This window comes from Pan troglodytes, chromosome 8 (assembly GCF_028858775.2).
Source record: "Pan troglodytes isolate AG18354 chromosome 8, NHGRI_mPanTro3-v2.0_pri, whole genome shotgun sequence".
Lineage (NCBI taxonomy): Eukaryota > Metazoa > Chordata > Mammalia > Primates > Hominidae > Pan > Pan troglodytes.
In genome coordinates this window covers 49382259-49407410 of record NC_072406.2, presented here as the reverse complement: position 1 = coordinate 49407410, position 25152 = coordinate 49382259, and the positions used below count along the sequence as shown (strand labels likewise).

Here is a 25152-nt window from a genome sequence, read left to right as displayed (position 1 = left end):
TTTTAGCAGCATAAAGAGGTGTTTTTTTTTTAATTGTGTGTATGTAACATTAGGCAAAATTATTTAAAGTCAATAAATTTTTATTCGAGGAATTCCATCTTGTGATTTCTTTCACTCTCCATCAAGGTCACTTTAGATCCTCTAAAGAACTGGTGTCAAAATTTATCTTCAAAAGATTTATCTTCAAGTTAGCCCTTTTTAATGAAACTGATGCTTATTTTAATCCAGTTGTCCTGTCAGCCCATAATTATTTTATTTTGGTTTCTGTCATCTCCTTTTTACATGGATATACTGATGAAGACTTCAAAATTCACCTATGGAAAAATCAAGAATCTTTGGGGTCTAATTTCTTTAACCAACTTACTTTAGGGTCATTTTTAGTATAGGTGGATCTGCCTCGTTCTCAATTTGATGCCCTAAGCGATCATACTCAATAGTACAGATGTGTGGAATATGTCAATACCTTTAACTCCAGACATCATGTTCTCAAGATAAAAGCTTTTAAAACCAAATGCCATCTTCTGTATCAAGTCAACATGAAATTGGAATACAAATTTAATACAGCTGAGGATTTCCCTCATATCCCATGCTTTTTAACTATCTATTCTACAGTCCTAGAATCAATCTTTTTAAAATTAAGAGTCAGGGTCTGTCTTTGCTGCCCAGGTTGGAGTCCAGTGGTGCCATCAAAGCTCAGTGCAGCCTGCAACTCCTGGGGTCAGTCCTCCTGCCTCAGACTCCCCTTCCTGAGTAGCTGCAAGTACAGGCACATGCCCCTAAACCCAGCTAATTTTTAATTTTTTGTGGAGATAAGGTGTTACTTTCTTGCCCAAGCTGGCCTTAAACTCCTGGCTTCAAGCAGTCCTCCAACCTCAGTCTCCCAAAATATGGGGATGGCAAGCATGAGCCACTGAGCCTGGCCTGGAACCAACCTCTATGGTTATCAATACTCCCATCAGTTAACTGTCTTAGGTATCGTAATATCCCTTCTTATATGTATCAAAACTCATACTGAACAATGATTTCCAGGTTGCAAAAGAGGACTTATTTTTTGCACCTATCCATAAGTCTTTGTCCACAAGTTAAACAAAAACATACAGAAGTGCAGTCATCAGGGTTTTCTTGACCACTGAACTCCAAACATCATCTTTGCCTGTGTGACCAAGAAAACAAATTCTAGTTGGACTTTTTAGTAGTTATAGAGAATGACAACCAGCAAAACAACTCAAAAGATTAAAAGCAATGCTCGAATTGACTCCTAATAATTACTCCTATTACCAAATGGCAGTCAGTGATTGTTTTCTCCCATTTCTCAGTTTTTCACATGCTTTCTGATTGTAATAAATTTGTGAATCAGCAGGGGAAGAATGTAGTATGAGGAACTTAGATATTCTTGTGATTGCTGCAGAAAACAAAATAACTGATGAGTCGAAGAAAACTAGTCTGTGTAATGGATTTTGTGGCCTTTGAAATTATTCCAAAAGTTCATAAAGTGTTTTGTTTCATTCATTTTATTTATTTATTCTAAAGATTTTTCATTAAATATTTAATCAAATTAAATAATTATAATAAATAGCATATAGGCTGTGTAGAATGCTCTGGAGAAAAAGCAAAGATAAAGAATGCATGGACTCTGCCCTCAGGGTGCTTCTGGTCTGCTAAGAAAGATAAGGCATATACAAGAATAACTACAATGCAAAGTAAAATATTGTCAAGAGCAACTTGCATTTCTCTTACAGAGTAACTATTATAACCAGAATGACCTTTCCACGATAAACAACTATAAAAATTAAACACAGGCACTATAGGGCTGTGATACTTGAAAGAATGAAAACACATAAATTTAGCTTCCTGATGGCTCCAGCCTTTTGCCTGGAGGCACTTTCTAGAAATAATGTGGAGATGTGCTGTCCAAGCAGAGAAGAGAGATCTCAATGAAATGGGTAGTCAGAAATCAGAGTTCAAGGCTGCCAGGCAGGCTGCATGTACAGGAAAGGGAAAAGTACAGGAAGAAGTGGTGCTGAGAAGCAGCCATGGAAATGTACATCGCTTTCTCCTTAAGTTCTTGGAGGAATACCAAGCAGCACACAGAGACCTCACTGAAAAACCAGCCATTTATCTGAGACCCGAGAGTGCAGTAGAAGTGCATCTATCTACTCTAGACCTGTAAGACTGACTTTTTTTTCCTTTCTTTTTTTTTAGACAGAGTCTCGCTCTTGTTGCCCAGGCTGAAGTGCAGTGGCATGATCTTGGCTCACTGCAACCTCTGCCTCCTGGGTTCAAGTGATTCTCCTGCCTCAGCCTCCCGAGTAGCTGGGACTACAGGAGTGTGCCACCACACCCAGCTAATTTTTGTATCCAATCTCTTGACCTTGTGATCCACCCGCCTCAGCCTCCCAAAGTGCTGGGATTACAGGAATAAGCCACAGTGCCCAGCCAAGACTGACTTTATATCCACCTTTACAAAGCTTTTACAGACCATTGGAAAATGAAGCAAAAACTTAGTAAACTGTCTACCAAAACCAAATAATCACTCGTAAAAAAAATCTTGGCTTTTGATAAAGTGATATTTCACAATAGCCACCATAATTTTCATTTTAATTACTAGATATAAAAAAGTGACCAATAACTAATGAATTTTTTGAAAGTCAGTAATTATAGACCCAGAAATGACAAAGAGGTTGGAATTAGCTGACAGATATAAAGGAACTAATGAGCTTAATGAGTGAACAGATGGGGAATCTCAATAGAGAAATGGTAATTGTACAAAATGTTTACATGGAAATTCCAGACCTTAAAACCTAAAATATCTAAAATTAGTTAATCACTTAACTAGTTAGTAAATTGGATACTGTGGAAACAATATCAGAAAAGCTGAGGAAATCACATTAAAAAATAACAAAAAGCACATAGAATAAAAATGCTGAAATATTAAATAATGACAGTTTTAAAGACAGTGGGGCAATATCCAATGTTCTCAAATACATGCAATTGGACTCCTAGGAAGAAAGGAGAAAGAAATTGGGATAGAAAATGTATTTGAAGAAATAGCCCCAAATTTTCCAAATTTGCTGAAAATATCAACTCTTAGATCCTAAGTATTCAATAAATTACAAGCAGATTGAACATATACACAATAAAAACTTGTATAACTATCATAGACATATCTCTGAAAAAAACAATGATAAAAAGCAAACTTTTCTTTTTTTTTTGTTCAAGACAGTCTCACTGTGTTACCCAGGCTGAGTGCAGTGGGACAATCTCGGGTCACTGCAACCTCCACCTCCTGAGTTCAAGCGATTTTTGTGCCTCAGCCTTCCAAGTAGATAGGATTACAGGCATGAGCCACCATGCCCAGTTAATTGTGTGTGTGTGTGTGTGTGTGTGTGTGTGTTTAGTAGAGATGGGGTTTCACCATGTTGGCCAGGCTGGTCTCAAACTCCTGGCCTCAAGTGATCTGTCTGCCTTGGCCTCCCAAAGTGCTGGGATTACAGACATGAACCACTGCTCCGGGTCTGAGAAAACCTTAAAAAGCAACAAAACACTAAGTATAATACACCACAAATAGAAGGAAAACATAAATAAAAAGTATTGTATTTCTTATAAAAAAGACAGCAATGCAAGCCAGAAGACAAGGAAATTCTATCTTAAAAATACTGAAAGAAAAGATAACATTGTCAATCTAGAATTCTATAACCAGTGAACATTTTTTAAAAATGATGTTGAAATAAAGACATTTTAAAATAAACTAAAGTTAGAAGAATTCAGCACCACAAACTTGCATTGAAAGAAATGTCAAATAAGGTTCTTCAGACTAAAGGAGAAAAATGTCAGATGGAAATTTGGATTACACTTTGAAATAAAAGCCATGGAAGTAGGAACTACACTGGTAAAAATAAAGACATTTTCTTTTTTTAAAACTTGTTTTTAAAAATTGAACCTTAAGGCCAGGTGTGGTGGCTCATGCCTGTAATCCCAGCACTTTAGGAGGCTGAGGTGGGCGGATCACAAGGTCAGGAGTTTGAGATGAGCCTGGCCAGCATAGTGAGACCCCATCTCTACTAAAAGTACAAAAAATTAGCCGGGCATGGTGGTGCGCGCCTGTAATCCCAGCTACTCGGGAGGTTGAGGCAGGAGAATCCTTTGAACTCCGGAGGTGGAGGTTGCAGTCAGCCAAGATAGCACCATTGCACTCCAGCCTGGACAACAGAGCAAGACTCCATTTAAAAATAAAAAAAAATTTAACCTTGTTGTCATGGCTATCCTTATTCAAACCCCCTGAAGCTTTACTGGTGCAATTACCCTCATAATTGCCCACAGACTTACTCTGTCCTTACTATTCTGCTTAGCAAATTCAAATTACGAGTGAGTCCACAGCCGAATTATACTGCTCTCTTAACGCCTTCAACCATTACTTCCACTAATAGCCTTTTGATGACTTACAGCAAATCTTACCAATCTTGCCTTACCCCCCACCATTAATCTAATAGGAGGACTCCTTGTAATAATAGCTTCATTCTCCTGATCAAACATTACCATTATGCTTATAGGACTTAATATATTAACCACAGCCCTTTATTCCCTTTATATACTTGTCACAACACAACGAGGAACATGTACATGCTATATTAACAGTATTAAACCCTCCTTTACAAGAGAAAATATATTAATATTTATACATCTTTCACCTATTCTTCTTTTATCTCTAAACCCTAAAATAATTATAGGCTTTATACCCTGTTAATATAGTTTAGTCAAAATATTAGATTGTGGATCTGATAATAGAAGTCTGTAACTTCTTATTTACTGAGAAACTATGCAAGAACTGCTAACTCATGCCCCCATGCCTAACAACATGGCTTTCTCAACTTTTAAAGTATAAGAGCGACCCATTGGTCTTAGGAACCAAAAATATTGGTGCAACTCCAAATAAAAGTAATAATCATGCATTTTTCCATTACTATAATAACCTTAATCTCCTTAACCTTACCAATCATTATTACCTTCATCAACCCTCGCAAGAAAAACTTGTAGCCATATTATGTAAAAATAGCTATCGCGTGCACGTTCACCATTAGCCTCATTCCCACAACGTTTATGTATACCAACCTAGAAGCCATCACCTCAAACTGACATTGAATAACAATTCAAACCCTTAAACTCTCATTAAGCTTCAAACTAGACTACTTCTCCATGATATTTATTACAGTAGCACTATTCGTCACCTGATCTATTATAGAATTCTCAATATTATATATAAAGTCAGATCCTAACATTAGCCAGTTTTTTCAAATATTTACTTATCTTCCTAACCACAATATTAATTCTGGTTACTGCCAACAACCTTTTTCAACTTTTTATCAGATGAGAAGGTGTAGGAATTTTGTCTTTTTCACTAATTGGCTGATGACATGGCTGAGCAGATGCTAATACAGCAGCCCTCCAAGCAATCCTATGTAATTGCATTGGTGACATTGGCTTCATTTTAGCCATAGCATGATTCCTCTCATCCTCCAATACATGAGAACCTCAAAAAATATTTATCCTAAATCCTATCCCCGATTTTCTTCCATTAATTGGCCTTCTCTTAGCAGCAACAGGAAAATCAGCTCAACGTAGTCTCCACCCCTGACTTCTTTCCGCCATGGAAGGCCCAACCCCATTCTCAGACCTACTCCACTCTAGCACTAGAGCTGTGGCAGAAGTTTTCCTGCTTATCCGCTTCCACCCATTAATAGAGAATAACATGTTAATCCAAAACCTTACCCTATGTTTAGGAGCTAGCACCACCTTATTTACAGCAATCAGTGCTTTAACACAAAATGACATAAAAAAATTATAGTATTCTCCACCTCAAGTCAACTAGGCCTTATAATAGTCACAATTGGCATTAATCAGCCACACCTAGCATTCCTACACATCTGCACCCACGCCTTTTTCAAAGCTATATTATTTACACGTTCAGGATCCATCATCCACAACCTCAACAATGAACAAGACGTCCGAAAAACAGGAGGACTATTTAAGACTTTACCCCTTACTTCCTCCTCCCTTATTATTGACAGCCTAGCACTTACAGGTATGCCCTTCCTCACAGGCTTTTACTCTAAATATCTCATCATCAAAAGCACAAACACTTCATATACTAATGCCTGAACCCTCTCTATTACTCTCATTGCCACTTCTCTAATAAGTTTCTATAGTATCCAAATTATTTCCTTCGCCCTAATAGGACAACCCTGCATCCCAACCCTAATCAACATTAACGAAAATAACCCTTCCCTAATAAATCCAATTAAATGCCTTATAATCGGCAGTATATTCACTGGATTTCTCATCATCGATAGCATTATCCCTACTTCATCTCCCCAAACAACAATATCACTTGATCTAAAACTTACAGCCCTAAGGGTAGCCATCCTAGGACTCTTACTGTCAATAGAACTTAGTTTTATAACTAATACTCTTAAAATAAAATACTCATTACAAATATTCAACTTCTCTAATATAGAAGGATTTTACCCAATCACAATTCACCGTACAACCCACCGTAAGGTATATACAAAATAAAATATACAACAACAGTGGAATAAAGGATGAGGGAGCAGTGAAAGTATGTTGTTACACATCTCTCATCTAATATGTGAAGTGGTATGTAATATTGCCTTTTCGACAGAGACTGTGATATGGTCTCCGTTTGCATGCTGCAAACCATAGACCCACCTCTAAAACTAAAACAAAAGTGTATTGTTAATGAGACAATAATCAAGATAAAACAGAATACACACACACACACATGCACACACACACACACCACTTATTAATCCAAAAGAGGTGAGGACAAGAAGCAAAGGGAAACAAAGAATAGATGGGCCAAATAGTGGGAGAAATGACAGGATGTAAACCCAATTACATCAATAATTACTTTAAATGCAAACGGATGAAACACTCCACAATTTAAAGTACAAATTGTCTGTCTAGAAAACACACACACAAGATTCACTATATGCTTTTAACAGGAGATTTATTTTACATATAAGAAAACAACTAGGTTAAAAGTACAATGATGGGAAAAGATAAACCATGCAAATGTTAATCATAAAACAGCTGGAGTGGGTAGAAAGTGTATGTTTCAAGGCATGGAGTATTAACTGAGATAATGAAGGACATTTCATAATGATAAAAAGTTCAATTCTTTGGCCGGGTGTGGTGGCTCACGTCTATAATCCCAGCACTTTGGGAGATGGAGTTGGGCGTATCACGAGGTCAGGAGATCAAGACCATCCTGGCTAACACGGTGAAACCCCGTCTCTAATAAAAATACGAAAAAATTAGCTGGGCATGGTGGCAGGCGCCTGTAGTCTCAGCTACTCTGGAGGCTGAGGCAGGAGAATGGCGTGAACCCGGGAGGCAGAGCTTGCAGTGAGCCGAGCTCGCACCATTGCACTCCAGCCTGGGCGACAGGGTGAGATTCCGTCTCAAAAAAAAAAAAAAAAAAAAAAAAAAGTTCAACTTTTCAAGGAGACATATATGCTCACCTTATAAAAGAAACTCAAGATACATAAAACAAAAACTGAGATAATTAAAGGAGAAATAGACAAATCTGCAATTATAATTGAAGATATTAACTCTTCTGTTTCAATTATTAATAGAAACTAACCAAAAGTAAAACAAAAAATAGTGAGGATATAGAAGATCTGATCAACACCCTCAGTACACTTGACCTAATACAACCGTTCATCAACGAGCAGCAGAATATACATGCTCTTCAGGTACACATGGAATATTTACAAAGATGCACCATATGATGAGACATAAGTCTCATTAATTTAAGACTACTGACATGACACAGAGTGTATTTTCCAAACATAGCAGAAGTAAAGTAGAAATTAAAAGCAGAAAGATATTTGTAGAATCCCCCAAATATTTTTGATTTTTGAAAATCAAAAATCACATTTTTTTTTTTTTTGAAATGGAGTCTTGCTCTGTTGCTCAGGCTGGAGTGCAGTGGGCGATCTCCGCTCACTGCAAGCTCCGCCTCCCAGGTTCACACCATTCTCCAGTAACTTACCTTCCCACCAGACAGCTAAAGTTAAAAGGACTGACACCAGGCTGGGTGTGGTGGCTCACACCTATAATCCCAGCACTTTGGGAGACCAAGGTGGGCAGATCACCTGAGATCACGAGTTTGAGACCAGCCTGACCAACATGGAGAAACCCCATCTCTACTAAAAATACAAAATTAGCCAGGTGTGGTGATGCATACCTGTAATGCCAGCTACTCGGGAGGCTGAGGCAGGAGAATCGCTTGAACCTGGGTGGCAGAGGTTGCGGTGAGCCAAGATTGTGCCATTGCACTCCAGCCTGGGCAACAAGAATGAAACTCCATCTCAAAAAAAAAAAAAAAAAAAGGACTGACACCAACTATTGAAGAGGTAGGCAGCTGAATCTCTCATACCTTATTCATTAGAGTATAAAAGGTTTTAAACACTTTGGAAAATATGGCAGTATTTATCCATGATAAATGAAAATGGGTGTGCATAAAGATTGTTCATAGTAGCTTTCTTCTAGTAGCCAAAAAACTGACAATAATAAATTTTCATCCATGAATGAACAAGTTATGTTGTACTCATCCAATGGAATACAACTAAGCATTAAAAATAATCAACAATTGATAGGTGATAAAATATGGTTTACTCTCAAATATAGTTTAAGTGAAAGAAACTACAATATTAAAGAAGACACTATTATACTGAATGATTCCTTTTATATGAAGTCGTAGAAATAGTAAAAATAATCTGTAGTCAAAGACATCAGAACACTAGTTGCATTCGGCAAGGAGTAGTAGTGGGGACTGACTGTCCAAGGGCCATAGGGAATTTTCTGGGATAATGCACATACTCTGTATCTCTATTTCAGGGGTATGCATTTCTTAGCACACATTAAACTATACTATTGAGAATTGTGCATTTTACTATATATAAAGTTGTTCTTAAGTAAAAACAGTAAAAAGGGAAAAAAGTTGTCAAGAATTTAACACACAATGTGTTAGAATAGTTATGACAGGAAAAAAAGATTGTGTTCATTCTGTGAAGCAAGTATTGTGGATATCTTAGAAAACGTGATATTTCTTCTGGCCCTTAAAAATTATAAGGGATTCTGGACCACAGACATTGTGGGAAGGAAATTCCAGTAAGATTTATGTATAAGAGTAAGCAAAGGTATAATTACAGAAGTATGTGGGATATTCAATGAGCAACAATTAATTTCTTTTAGCTAATGAGTAAAAGGAATGATAAAGCCAGATGGTTGAGGAATTCAAAGGGAAAAAGATTGGATTTTATTCTATAGGTAATTGAGGGACACAAGTGATTTTGCACAAGTGAGTGAAATGATCAGAACTATGGTTTTGAAGGTATAATACAAATGACAAAGTGAATGAATAAGAGAAAGAGAAGAAATTGTGAGGCTCTTGAAATATTCCATCTAGATAAAATGAATACAGCTGCTGTAGGAAAAGAAAGGAGGGATCAAATCAAGGAACAAAACATTCTGGGTGTAAATCAGAAAAACTCAGCACATGTTGGACCAAAATAGCAAAGAAAGAGTAGGGCTAAATAATGATGTAAGTTTTCAAGTTATAATTGCCCAGTAGAGTGTTGACAACATAAATAAAATTTCTTGGGTCTATTTCTGAATTTGCCTTCAGTAATAAACTGTTTAAATAATATTTTTAAAAAATATAGTAATGGTTTAATTTGTGTCATGCTTGAAACAGACTGAAAGAGTGTCTGGAGTTTAATGAAGACCAGTTGTATGTTTAGGCAGAGGTTCTCCTGGTTTCCTTATAAGAAAGAAACTGTCGAAATTTCCACAACTCACTTCCACCCCAGCCAAATATGCCTCCTATGCTACTTCCATTCGTTTTCATTAATACTCTGCTTCCATTAGAAATAAAAATACCTCCTAGAAGGTGTCACATACACATCCATTACCATTTTAGTCTGAATCAGTGTCTTGAAAAATAACTTCGTGGTCATCTGTCAGGCCACAGAGTCATGACATGGAGATCAGGTAAGTTTCAAAGAAACAGTGGGGGTGGCGGGGGGAAAGCATCACCTTATAGATCCCTGAAGTGAGGAGTCTGGGAAGCCAGGATGAAATGGAGTCATGAGGACACAGCCTCTCTGAACCAAATGCAACGAAGGGAAGGGAGAAGAAAAAAGCAGAGGGAGGCAAAGATGTGGGAGAGTAATTTCTATCCATTTCATAACTGTAAGACCAAATAGTGACACAAAGCAAACAGCAAAATCTCCAGTAGCTGTAGCATAGGCAAGCACATTCAGTGTCAGTCATAATGAAAGAGGATGAGGAATTGTCTTTATTCAGGCTGTGGTAACAAAATACCTTAGACTGGGTAATATATAAACATTGCAACGGTTCTGGAGGCTGGGAAGTCCAAGATCAAGGCATCAGCAGATTTGGTGTCTGGTGAGGACCCTTCCCTCATAGATGGTGCTTTCCATGTGCCCTCACATGCTGGAAGAGGCAAGGCAGCTCTCTGGGGCCTCCTTTACAAGGGCATAAATCCCATTCATGGGATGGCGTCCTCATGGCCTAATCAACCCAGAAGGCCCCACCTTCTAATATCATCACCTTGGTGATTAGATTTAAACATACAAATTTTTGGGGAACACAAACATTCAGACAAGGAATTGGCTTTGTGCCAGCACCATCACTTCCATTCATTCAGGCAAACTGTGAAAGAGAGGACTCAAGATGTGTAGTAATCACTGGTATCTTTGGGTTTCTTCCTCTCCCATCAATCACTATCAAAACCAAATTCGACACTCAGGTACAGAAAAATGATTAACCCCTGAAAATGTTACTTGTTTTCTGTATAAAGTATGGTAGTGTAGCTCAATGGCTTTCACCTTTTTGGCCCAAAGTAAGAGATGCATTTTACAATATGTCCTTATAAGCACAGGTATATAAAACAGACAAAACTGATACTGAATTCTCTTCCATTCTATTCTATTTCATCCCATCTCCTCTTATTCCATCCATTCCACTGCACTCTACTCCACCCTACTCCATTTCATTCCATTCTAATTTGTTCTACTTTATGTCATTAAAAAATTCTGGTCTCAACCTATGCATTGATGTCATGGCTCTCTAAAAGATTGAGAATGACAATTTGAAAAGCACAGACATGTTGTGTCAGAGTTCAGGCTGTGTGTGCAGCTGTGAGTTCCTCTATGTGTGTCTATATTTAACATATAAATGTACCCCTTACTCTGTACCCCAGGCATGTACATTTTGCTATCCTCAGTCCTATCATATGTAATACCCTTTTTATAACTAATAGGTTGAATCACTCCTTTACTCTCCTGGAAAAAATCAAGTGCTAATGTAACACACAGTGCTCACATAGTATTAAGCAATTATTATACTAATATAAAATCAAAGATGAATAAAGAGAAATACTTTATGATAAAAATATGGATTTCATGCCCAGGCACAACCACACTAAAAGATGTACCAATTTTTTCTGTGTTTTTTTTTTCTTTTTGTGGAGAACAGGGTCTTGCTATGTTGCCCAGGCAGATCTGGAACTCCTAGGCTCAAGTGATCCCCCCAGCTCTGCCTCCCTAAGTGCTGGGATTACAGGTGTGAGCTACTGCACCGAGCCAGACTAGAAGATGTTATAAAGTGATCCCCTTCACACCTATGCATACAGTCACCATGAACCTGACCACTCCAAATTTAGATGACTGTAAGGGTGTTGTATTGGAGGCTCACATACTACAGTTGTGATGTCAGCAGCGACCTGATTTTCCAAAATGTTGAACAACTCTTGGTAAAGTTCTGATCAAAACAAATTTGTATTCAGGTCTATCTTCACTCAAGTAAGCTTTGCATCATTAGTAAATTTATTGCATATTAAAACCCTGCAAATGTTATTTGTATTTATGTATAAAACAGATTTAGGTTTTAGGCTCAGAAAATTAGATAATTGGTTACATGAATATCCAGAAACACCCTAAAGTTGTGTGGGGCTCTCTCACTCATTGCAGAAGATTTAACATCCTTGGCGTCTATTCTCAAAATGCATCCTCTCCCAATCTGTGTGAAAATCAAAACTGTCCTATAATTTTCTAACTGCATCATCTTTTTTGAAAACACAATTCTAGAGTAAGGCAGCCCTGCCATTTATCAATTGTTTGGTTTTGGGCAAGCTGTTCAACCTAAGTCCCAAATGTCCTCATCAATAATATTGAGAAAATATAAAGAACTATTCAACAGTGTTTTATTGAAGATTAAGTTAAGTCTGATATAATAGCGCAGTGCCTAGAAACACAGTGAGCAGTGTAATAGTTGTGTGTAATCTTAATAATTGTTATTTTAGAGGGTCTCTACATTACTGCTGTAATAAAAATGGTAATAATAATTGAACTTCAAAATATACTCATTCTATGACATACAATCGTTCTTCTAGTACAGAAATAATCAAATAGTATACAAAGATTTTTACACAAATGTAATTGCTACAGGATTATTTAAAACAAGAGAAAATGTAAAATACTCCAAAATATTCAACAATAGAAGTTGTTCAAATATATGATGAAAATATAACATGATTGGACACTAAAACCCATAAGAACAACCTGAGAAAATGTTTAAAGATAATGCATAGATAAGTACAAATTACAAAATGGCATATACAGAATAATTCAAGATTTATTAAATATATATATATAGTACATGCATACACAAGTATTTATAAAAGTCTTGAAAAAGATAGGCCAACCTGTTAATAATGTTTTTCCATGAACAATTATATGATAGGCCATATTTTAAATGATTGTCATCATTCAATTAGTCAATGAGAAGTCTGAATTAACTTTTCAACAGAAAATAATGTTTGAATGGGTATACATCTATATATCTCTGCTTTTGTTGTTTTTTACAGAAAGCAAACAAAAAACAATCCTGTCTTTTTTAGTAGCACTGCTACTAAAACACCAGGGGTTCGGTCTAGGTCCTGCTGCTTACTGCACAGAAAGCCAATGACTGAGACGCCAAGTATTGCCAAGGAAGAAGGCTTTAATCAGGTGCCACAGCCAAGGAGACGGAAGCTCAGTCCCACATCCATCCCCCTGACTGACTAAAATCAGGGGTTTATATGGCAGGCAAGAAATGTAACAATGTGTAAGAAAACAGGAACTTGGGAGAGGTAAAGAAGCCCTCATGGTGAATGAGGGGTCCAGCATCCGTACCATGATCTGGTTTCAGTTCTTCAGTACTTTTTGTGAGGCCTGAAGGTGGTCTCCTGAGGAAGGAACTCAGATAAAAAAAATATGTTTCAAGCTTTTTAAGATCAGAAGGGTCAATTTCTATGTTTATCAAAAAGAACATTCTATGGGACAATTGGGTCAGTTTCAGTACTACCATCCTGGTAAACAAAAATGATTACTCTTACAGCAAAATCTCAAGTCACTCAACAGATGAAAGATCTTGGCCGGTTTTGCAATGAGTGAGGTGGGTGAGAAAAAGCGTCGGTTATTTACCGTCATGCTTTTAGGTAATCATCCAGACTATTGATGCAAAAAACCCATGTCCTATGGAGAGTGCAGTGCATGTTCTTTATTCCCTAAGCAAATCCCTATCCCTTCTGGAGCTGCTGCAGTGAGCACTGGTCAGATTCCTTCTGGTGTTGAACTGCTGGTCTTCACCACATGTGGCATATTACAAAAGTCCATGTCATGAAACCCTCTGGGATACCATAATGAGGAACTGACAAAGAAGAAAAACATTGCAAAGTGCAACGGCAGCAATAATAACCATTGAATTTGCTTGCCTTTTCATTTGTTTAAAGTATGTATACAAACATGCACAACAATAACATGACTAAATATTGGTGAGAACCAACATTTGAAATTTACATAATTATTGAGCTTGGTGAAAGCTGAGTCTAAAAATTGATGATACATGAAGAAAGATAATAAACAATTGCTTAAGAGCCATTTTCAACTACATTTCTGGAAGGTTTTAAATTTTCCTTTATGAGCAGTCATAGCAGAAATGTGGTTTTTTTCCTAAGCCAACTCTTACTCTGTTTAGTCTCTAAGCCCCTGAGGTGCACACTGGAAGATGGGGAAGGAGCTTTAAATAAGCCAAGATTTTATGAATATAAAAAATTGAATCTAGGCTATTTCTAAATATAACTTATTACTTTCCAATACATAAAGTAATTTATTTAAAAAAATCAATTTAAAGTCATAAACATGGAGCTTTTGAGTCACTTGTGTGATGCAACAAAATATATAATTAGAGGTGTCTTCCAATATTATTCACCTGAGCTAATTTTGCCAATTAAAGCTAAAAGCATGAGAACAGGTCAATAACATGGATCCTTTTAATTCTTTTTGGAACAAAAGTCCTGTGTATCTCTCCTGTTCTAGAAGAGAATGCTTGTTTTGTGATAACTCCATGTTTCTGGTTTACCTTTTTAACTAATAAGGAAGATAATTTCTTTTTTCAGTTACTCATTTCCTCTTACATAATGCAGTTCTGCAGTTTAAATGCTAATTGGCCATTTTGGCTGAGGAATTCCTACTTAAAAGGTTTGCCATTTAATCCTAAAGTGTCTTTTGATTTCTTGAGAATGATTAAATGGAAATTCAGCCCTGGTTCAGTATCGTAGAAGCCCATGTGTGCTCCCCTGTTGAATTTCCATGGTTTGAGCATCCTGCTGGGAAAGTCAGGCTGAGATTTTATTGAATTGGGCCCTCCGTATTCAGACTCAAAATAACCTCCAGCACACTGATAAAAATAATGACCCTTTTGCAGTTGTAAAACTTGAAACTATTCCTTGAATGTTAACTAATACCAAAATGCTGTTTCTGCAAATGAAATGCGGGCATTGGAGCCAAGAAATTACTCTGGATGAAGACCTAGAAATGACATTCCACTCTCTCTTTCAGTAATTACAGAATTCTGAACTTTTCATCAAAGTGGGTGAAGCCATCACTCTAGATGTCATTAAGAGAAGGGTACGTAGCGATTATGATGACCCTGGCAGTGTGTTGGGATGTAGTCATCTTTGCCTACAGAATTCACCAAGAATGACTTCTTAGTCTCCAGTGCTAATGGCTTCTACAATAATACGATTATGTAGCTGATGGAAAGCAAAACGTAAAAACTCAAATAAGTGTTAGGAAATGCTGTAACTTGGAGTATTTGACATCTATTTCCCAAAGCCCTTAACATTGTAAACACTTTCAGGTAAAATGACTCAGTCCTCTCATCTTCCTTCTCTCAGAAGCCAGGAAGTCTTTTACTCACAGCCTGTTTAATGGGCAATGGGAAATAGCCCTATTAGCTAAGTTTATTTATGCTGACACAAAGAAAACCATGAAAAAAAATCCAAGTTCTAAACTGTAATTTATTCCTGATAAGTAGTAAATCAGCGGGATTCCACTGCCCAAGTAGGGAGGGACTTGCTGTTAAACAAGAACTGAAACATAATGAGCCTCATAAATGTTCACAGCCTTACGGAGCAGTTATTTATACATGAGCTCATTCAACAAACTCTCCTGCTGGCCTGGCCATGATAACCTGGTGTACCCAAGACACTATAAGATATATAAGAAAAATGGTGAACGAATTCTAGAGTTGAGTTCAAGAAAAGTTTTTTGTTCTCAATTTTCTTCTTCCAAGCTTTTCTGAACACCTATGTCAGTTTTTCAAATCCAAGTCCTCTGCTCCTGTTGTTGATGTTTTTGGTAAAGGTAACAATTGTCTAGACCATATTATATGAGATGTAGATAAACAAATTTTGACAATTTTTCTCCAGCTAAAACAGAAAATGGTTAACCCCATAAAAGATGAAGTAGAACATTTATAGAGCAAAATCATACTTTTCTTATTGCCTAAGTAAATTATGGTCTGATACAGTGTACACATCAAATATATGAATGAGTGCATTTCTATAGTCAAGCAGAGAATGTGACAAAAAATTGGGCTATAGTGAAGCATCATATTGAAATGATCAAAAAGAAGCCTGATGGGTTAAGAGAAAGAAGGCCTGAATTTTAATCTCAGATTCTCTATTTTCCAGCTATGTAAACTACATTAACTAACATAACCTCAGTTCTATAAGTTTGATCAGAAAGTAAAGGAACAGAAAGAAATGAATCTGGAGATGCAGGAGTGGAAGGAGGTAGGGGAAATTCTGGAACACAAAAGCACTGTTAAGTTAGGGTGGAGCTAAAACAGAGATGGCAGTGTGGTGGCCTGGTTACCTGGTAGCAGCATGAGTATCTGGAACACCTTGGGGTATGTTAGGCCGTAAACAAACAAAGAAAAAGATAGAGTGCCAAGTGTTAGCTTCTACCGTGTGTGTGTGTGTGTGTGTGTGTGTGTGTGTGTGTGCGCGCGTGCGCGCAAGAGGTCACCTTGGATGGGTTGGAACATTTCCCTGAGAGTGTAGTCTAAAACCCTTGCTACTATGTAACCACTGGCATCTGCTTCTAGCCCACAAGCTGCTCTGCATGTGGAAATACACCTGCTTTTGAATTGCACTGATGTTTTCCAGTAGACTTGGTCTTTTGTTTTCAGCAAGGAAGAGGAGGGAGAGAACAAGGACTTTGTTTTCTTATTTAATTGTAAGTCCTGCTTCTGACGCTTTTTCCATAGCTCAGCTTTGTCTATAAATTCTCAAGCAGGCCAAGCACACACTTTGAATTTTGTGTAGCCCTCGCTAAGGCACTGAAGGGAAAGTAAAAGTGAGAAGAAAGAGGGGGAGAAAGGTCAGAAAAAGGACCCCGGGGCACATTTTATTACACCAAGAGTATACCTGATACATGTTCTAAAGATTCAGGTCTCACAGATCAAATCCTGGGAACAGGGTCAGGAGCTCAATTCAGGTATTCAAGATGGGGCACTCTTATGAGCTCTCTTTAAATATAAATGCAGATTTGATTGCTTTGGGAACAAAATGCCCAGGAATTCACTGAGGATAGTAGTCTGTTGTTACCTTTTTTTGTTTTCTTTCTATGTTGAAGAGTTTGCTGTTTATAAGTGGGACTTCAATATCCTAAGTTTGTGTTGAGACATACTCATTTGGAAAAGCCATTTTTAACCTGGGAGGGATTTTAAGGACTAACAGAAGTGGAGGCCAAAACAAAAGGGCTACTCCCTATATATAAGACAGCTTTGGCTCCTCTTCTTCTGTGTCATGCATTGTTTCCAAAATACTCTTGGCTCCCCTGCTGGGAAACTTGTGCCTGTTCAGTGAATCTCCTTATGTTGATTTGCATGTCTAAGTAGGGACATCACAATCTGTATGACCTCATTGAAAGCCTTTTCTTCATTTACCTAAAATGTGCATGCACTGCATTTCTCAAATAAAAATATTAACTCAAAGGAATACACCAAATTATAAGGACAGATTATATAAGCAATTTCTTAAAATATATGTCTTAAATATATTTACCTCCCTGGGAAGGGACTGAAAGCATGGCTATTCCCAGAACTCTCTCTCGTTCTTTCCCTCTTCCCTTCACTTTGCTCTAGAAAGCATCTACATTTTGGATCATATACTCATTTCTATGCATAACTCGAGGAGAACTTTGAAAAGTATGGTCCAAGTTTTATAAAAATTGCATGGACTTTATTTCTGCACTAGAAAAAGTATTATCATCTATTTAAGAATCAGTCATTTATTGAAAGTACAGTTTTACAGAGAAAAAATAAAATGAAAAACATGTGTTTTACCTGCCTTTGTCCACGAAGATGAATAAAGTCTGTGAAACCATAAAACACACACGTGGGACAATCTTTTTGTCCAACACAAACCAGACAAAAACCTAACACAAATACAAAAATTGTAGTTTTAAATAAGAGTGGTTCCTTCCATAAAAGCAGAAACTGGGCTTGACATGGTGGCTCACGCCTGTAATCCCAGCACTTTGGGAGGCTGAGGTGGGTGGATCATGAGGTCAGGAGATCGAGACCATCCTGGCTAACATGGTAAAACCCTGTCTCCACTAAAAATACAAAAAATTAGCCAGGCGTGGTGGCGGGTGCCTGTAGTCCCAGCTACTTGGGAGGCTGAGGCAGGAGAATGGCATGAACCTGGGAGGCGGAGCTTACAGTGAGCTGAGATTGCACCAGCCTCGGTGACAAAATGAGACTCCATCAAAAAAAAAAAAAAAAAAAAAGCAGAAACCAGTTATTTCTGTAATAGTAAGAAAATAGGTGACGGGCACTGTGGCTCACGCCTATAATCCTAGCACTTTGTTAGGCTGAGGCAGGCGGATCACCTGAGGTCAGGAGTTCAAGACCAGCCTGGTCAACATGGTGAAATCTTGTCTCTCCTAAAAATACAAAAATTAGCTAGGTGTGGTGGCACATGCCCGTAATCCCAGCTACTTGGGAGGCTGAGGCAGGAGAATTGCTTGAACCTGGGAGGCGGAGGTTGCAGTGAGCCAAGATCATGCCACTGGACTCCAGCCTGGGCGATAGACCAAGACTCTGTCTCAAAAAAAAATAAATAAATAAAAAACTTTTTGGCAAGAGCCAAAAGGAAACTCCTGGATGCTTGAATCTCCACTGTAGGAGAGATTCTGCCCTCCCCACAGCACATGGCTCCTGTGTTCCTCCATGCATGTGCACATCCTGCATTAAGGATGCAGGAGAGGAAAAGAAGCATGCATGTCTAGGCATCTAATAAGATGGAACCACAGGAAAAAGCTAATAAGAGAAAAACATCCAGAAGGGAAGAAGAACAGATTTCTTAGCTACTGGTAGTGAGTGGCAGGGGAAACCGAAAAATGCTCACATTGTTTTTTTTTTTTAAGAGGATTTACAATAAGATTTTATTTATAAAAGCAGGAAAGTAATATTTCCTCACTGTTGACTTTAGGTCATGACATGTAGACAAAAGGTTGAAATCCTGCAAAGGTACCAAATAATCTATTTTGGACACCCAAATATATACTCGGACAACATCATAAGTGCTAACACATGCTGCATAAAATACAAGTGTAAGCAAAACGGATGTTATGGCATTCAGGAAGGAATCCATGTAATTTCTAAGATGTTTTATCAGCGTGTCTTCAGTTTGACTTCACTAGAGAATATTGCTGAATGCCCTAAGAGGGTACACCAAGCCTGTCTTCAGGAGTAGAACTTTAAAATGATGATTTAATAGAACAGGATTAAATTCATAAGGAAAGTTGTTTTTTGCACAATGCTATTACGTGCTTTAACTTGAAAATAGATTTTGGATAAAATTAAGTGTGCAACTCTTAAGTGTCCAGTTTAATGAATTATCACAAAGATAAATTACCCATGAAGCCACTATACATGTCTCATGAAAATCGAACTTTATTTAAATCTCAAGAACTTCACTTGTGTTCTCTTCCAGTGACTATGGCCTCTTTCCAAATATAGCGACACTTTGACTTATAAGACTATTGTTGGCTGGGTGTGGTGGTTCACGCCTGTAATCCCAGCACTTTGGAAGCCCAAGGCGGGTGGATCACAAGGTCAGGAGTTAGAGACCAGCCTGACTAACATAGTGAAAACCCGTCTCTACTAAAATACAAAAAATTAGCCGGGCATGGTGGTGCGTGCCTGTAGTCCCAGCTACTTGGGAGGCTGAGGCAGGGGAATTGCTTGAACCCAGGAGATGGAGGTTGCAGCAGTGAGCTGAGATCACACCATTGCAATCCAGCCTGGGGGACAGAGTGAGACTCCATCTCAAAAAAAAAAAAAAAAAAGACTATTGATTTTTAAAAAATTTTCTATTCATAGAATGATGTGGTTTGAATTATTTGTAATTGACTTATTTCACCTGTCATTATAAGATTCATTTAGATTATTGCACATAATATTAGTTCATTCATTCTTCCTGCTGATGATAATCCATCATCATCATTATGAAATCCAAATCCATTTCCTAATTCTACTATATATGATCATTTCAGTTATTTACAGTCTGCTTTTACAACTATAGCTTCTATAAACATTTGTAAATATTTCTTGATATTCTATTGACTATACCTTGGGAGTGAAATTCTCTGGCCATAGGCTATGTGTATATTCAACTTCAAGGAACAATGTCAGAGTCTTTTACAGTGAGTGGTCCAGTTTAGTCTCCAGCCAAGAGCATATGCAAGTTCTATCCACATCAAAATATTTTATCAATTACTGAGTGAAGTGTGTGAAAATCTCCAACTGTGACTGCATATTTGCCTCTGATTTTATTTCTGAAAGTTATGTGTTTACATATTTTGAGACTGTATTATTAGGAGCATGCAAATGTAGAATTATACATCTTCTTTTAGTTTATTGTTTTAGCCTCATAAAAGTCCTCTTTGTCAATACTAATGTTTATTCTTTCAGGTATACTTTGTACCATATTAGTATAGCCACACCAGCTTTCTTTTAAGTTACCTTTTGCCTGATACATCTTTTGCCTTCATTTTGTTTTCTGCAATGGATTTAAATGAACTCTTTACTATGGTTTTCTATTGACTACCTTTTCTGTGTTCCTTTTCCTCTCTTTCATGACCTTCTTTCAGATTTAGTACTTAACGAGTTTTCTGAACTTTTCCTCTGCTAGCTTGGTCCTTATGCATTCTCTTGTTATCATTTCAGTGGTTTCCTTAGGCATTACAATTTATATTCTTGACTAATGAGACTTGCAGTAAGTCAACATTTAAGTACCTCCCAAACAGTAAAAAATAACCTAATAACTCCTTATTCGTATTTGCTCTTTCAGAAATTTTGTGGTATTGTTATCATACATTTGTATTCACTCTGTTTTTAAAATAATATGGGACATAATTTTCTCATACAGACAATATTTATTTAGATTTTCCCATATATTCACCCTTAATTTATTCCTTCATCCTTCGTGCATTCCCTTCCCCCCACCTAGACATATATCTCTGAAGAACTCTTAGTATTTCAAGAATATATTTTCAGGGATCATTTCTACAGCTTGTTACTAGTATTTCTGTGTGTGTTTGGGATGAGAATGTGTTTAAAATTTAATTTCTTGGTTGGGCACAGTGGCTCACACCTGTAATCCCAGCATTTTGGGAGGCCGAGGCAGGTGGATCACAAGGTCAGGAGATCGAGACCATCCTGGCTAACATCCATCTCTATTAAAAATATGAAAAAAAATTAGCCGGGTGTGGTGGTGGGCGCCTGTAGTCCCAGCTACTCAGGAGGCTGAGGCAGGAGAATGGCGTGAACCTGGGAGGCAGAGCTTGCAGTGAGCCAAGATCATGCCACTGCACTCCAGCCTAGGCAACAGAGTGAGACTCAGTCTTAAAAAACAAATTAATTTCTTTTAGCCCTTTAACAGATATTTTATGGCTAAAAGAAATATGTGAAGAGAGAATTTTTTGAAACTGGTGAAACATATTAAGTCACAGATTTAAGAAGCACAGAGATCCTTAAGCAACATAAACACCAAAAAAAGCACATACACACACACACACACACACACACACACACACACACACAGACAGAGACAGAGAGAGAGAGCTTTACTTTAATATTTACCTTAATGAATCGGCTCATGTGTCGTGACTCAGTGCAAAAAGTTAGCAAGTCTAAGTCTGAGATCTTCAGGGCAAGTCAGCAGGCTAAAGACCTAGGAAAGAGCTGATGTTGCAGCTTGAGTCTGGAGGCAGAATTTCCTCTTCCTCTGGGGACCTCAGTCTTTTTACTTTTACAGCCTTCAGCTGATTTGATGATGCCTACCACATTATGGAAGGTAATCTGCGTTACTCCATGTCTACTGATTTAACTGTTTATTGTACTAAAAAACATCTTCACAGCAATATCTAGACTGGTGGTGTCTGGCCAAATATATCAGTACTATAGCCTAGCTAAGTTGACACATACAATTAACCATCACATTTGATATGGTGCAATTGCTCATAAGTCAGGTCAGAGCTATAGTTAAGAGAAGATACCCTGCCTCCCCAATAAATTATTAGATTTTTCTAAAGTATTGCAATGGATACTTGCTAATGCTTATGGAGTTTTGTTTTTTAATTTATTTTAGTTTCAGGGTTACATGTTCAGGTTTGTCATCTAGGTAAATTTCATGTCACAGGGGTTTGGAGTACTGATTATGTTGTCACTCAAGTAATAAGCACAGTACCTGATAGTTTTTAGATCCTTTCTCTCCTCCCACCTGTTACCCTCAAGTAGGCCCCAGTATCTAATGTTCCTTTCTTTGTGTTCATGTGTACTCAATGTTTAGCTTCCACTTATAAGTGAGAACATGTATTATTTGGTTTTCTGTTGATTTGGGATAATGGCCTCCAGTTCCACGCATGCTGCTGCAAAAACATGATCTCATGCTTTTCCATGGGTACATAGTATTCCATGGTGTATATGACTGCATTTTCTTAATCCAGTGTACCACTGATGGGCATTAGGTTGATTCCTTGTCTTTGCTGTTGTGAATAGTGCTGTGATGAACATACAAATGCATGTGTCTTTATGGTGGAACAATAAGAGATCCTTAAGGAAGTGCTCAATACGAAAACAAAAGACTGTTACTGGCCACAACAAAAACACACTTAACTACATAGACCATTGACACTGTAAAGCAGATACATAATAAAGTCTGAATAATAACCAGCTAACAACATGATGACAGGATCAAATCCACACATATCAATATTAACCTTGAATGTACATAAGCTAAATGCTCCAATTAAAAGGCATAGAATGGCAAGCTGGATAAAGAAGCAAGAGCTAAATGTATGCTGTCTTCAAGAGACCCATCTCATGTGCAATTACACCTATAGGCTCAAAGTAAAGGATGAAGAAAAATCCACCAAGCAAATGGAAAACAACAATAGAAAAGCAGGAGTTGCTCTTCTAATTTTAAACAAAACAGACTTTAAACCAACAACAATCAAAAAAGATCAAGAACAATATTACATATGGTAAAGGATTCAATTCAATAAGAATACTTAACTATCCCTAAAACTGGGTATAGGAGGAACATACCTTAGCAAAGTAAAAGCAATGTATGACAGACCCACAGATAATATGGTACTGAATGGGGAAAAACTAAAAGTTTTTCATCTTAGTTTCATCTTAGATCTGGAACACAAAAAGGATGTCCACTTTCACCACTGTTATTTAACATAGTACTGAATGTCTAGCTAGAGCAATTAGACAAGAGGAGGAAATTAATGGAAAATATCTAATAATTTGATTTAAAAATAGGAAAAAAGTTTGAATAGACATTTCTCAAAAGAAGATATACAAATGACAAACAGGCCTATGAAAAAGTGCTCACCATCACTGATCATCAGAGAAATGCAATTGAAAACTACATTGAGAAATCACCTCATCACAGTTAAAATGGCTTTTATCCAAAAGTCTGGAAATAGTAAATGCTGGCAAGGATGTGGAGAAAAGGGAACTCTTGAACATTGTTGGGGAGAATGTAAATTAGTATAAACACTATGTAGAACAATTTGGAGGTTCATGAAAAAACCTAAAAATAGAGGTTCTTTATGATTCAGCCATTGTACTCCTAAGTATGACACCCAAAGCAAAAGAAATCAGTACATCAAAATGATATGTGCACTCCCATGTTTATTGTGGCACTACTCACAATAGTCAAGATTTGGAAGCAACCCAAGTGTCCATGAACAGATGAATGGATAAAGAAAATGTGGTATGTATATACAATGGAGTACTATTTAGCCCTAAAAAATGAGATTCTGTCATTTGCAACAACATGGATGGATGAAACTGAAGGTAATTGTGTTAAGTGAAATAAGCCAGACACACAAAGACAAACTGCACATGTTATCACTTATTCGTGGTGAGCTAAAAATTAAAACAATTGAATTCATGGAGATAGAGAGTAGAAAGATGGTTAATAGAGGCTGGGAAGGGTGGGGAACAGGGTGACAGAAATGTGGGGATGGCTAATCGGTACAAAAAATAGAAAGAATGAATAAGACCTAATACTTAATAGTATAACAGGGAGACTATAGTCAATAATAATTTAATCATACATTTAAAAATAACTAAGAGGTATAATTGGATTATTTGTAATACAAAGGATAGATGTTTGAGGGGTTGGATACCCAATTTTCCATGATGTGATTATTATGCGTTGCATGCCTGTACCAAAATAACTCATGTACCCCATAAATATATATGCCTACTATGTACTCACAAGATTTAAAAATAAAACATATATATAAGAAAATAAATATATATGCACCCAACACAGGAGCACCCAGATTCATAAAACAAGTTCTTAGAGACCTATGAAGAGACTTAGATAACCACACAATAATAGTGAGAGACTTCAACATGTCACTGTGTTAGACAAAAGTGCCAAGTATTAGACAGATCATCAAGGCAGAAAACTAACAAAGATATTTGGGACCTGGAGTCAACACTTGGCCAAATAGACCTAACGGACATCTACAAAACTCTTCACCCCAAAACAACAAAATACACATTCTTCTCTTCTGCATATGGCACATACTCTAGAATTGACTACACAATTGGCCATAAAACAATTCTCAGCAAACTGAAGAAAGCCAAATCATACCAACTACACTCTGAGACCATAGCACAATAAAAATAAAAATCAATACTAAGTAGATTGCTCAAAACCATAAAATTATGTGGAAATTAAACAACCTGCTTCTGAATGACTTCTGTGTAAACAATGAATGAAATTAAGGCAGAAACCAAGAAATTCCTTGAAACTAATGAAAACAAAGATACAGAATACATGGGACACAGTTAAAGTCATCTTAAAAGGAAAGTTTATAGTACTATACATGCACATCAAAAAGTTAGATCTCAAGTTAACAAGCTAGCATCACATTTAATTTTTAATTTTTATTTTTCAGGGGGACAGGGAGCAGAAGACGGTGCACTCACAGTACTGCCCGGCCACATGCCCCCCTAACACCACATTTAGAGGAAATGGAAAAACAAGAGCAAACTAACTCCAAAGCTAGAGGAAGAAAAGAAATAACCACATTAGAGCTGAATGGAATAAAATTGAGACACAAGAAACCATACAAAAGATGGACAAAACCAGAGATTTGTATTTTGAAGAATAAATAA

At 37.2% G+C, this 25152-nt stretch overlaps 1 non-coding gene and 1 pseudogene across 1 annotated transcript; one reads left to right on the top strand and one right to left on the bottom strand.

Annotated features, from left to right (window-relative positions):
• Positions 1 to 979: 979 nt before the first annotated feature.
• Positions 980 to 1107, bottom strand: LOC112204681 (small nucleolar RNA SNORA40). Its single transcript, XR_002938350.1, has one exon. It is a non-coding gene; the product is annotated as a small nucleolar RNA SNORA40 (small nucleolar RNA).
• Positions 1108 to 4944: 3837 nt separating this feature from the next.
• LOC134807037 (NADH-ubiquinone oxidoreductase chain 5-like) lies at positions 4945 to 25031 on the top strand (annotated as a pseudogene).
• Positions 25032 to 25152: the final 121 nt, after the last annotated feature.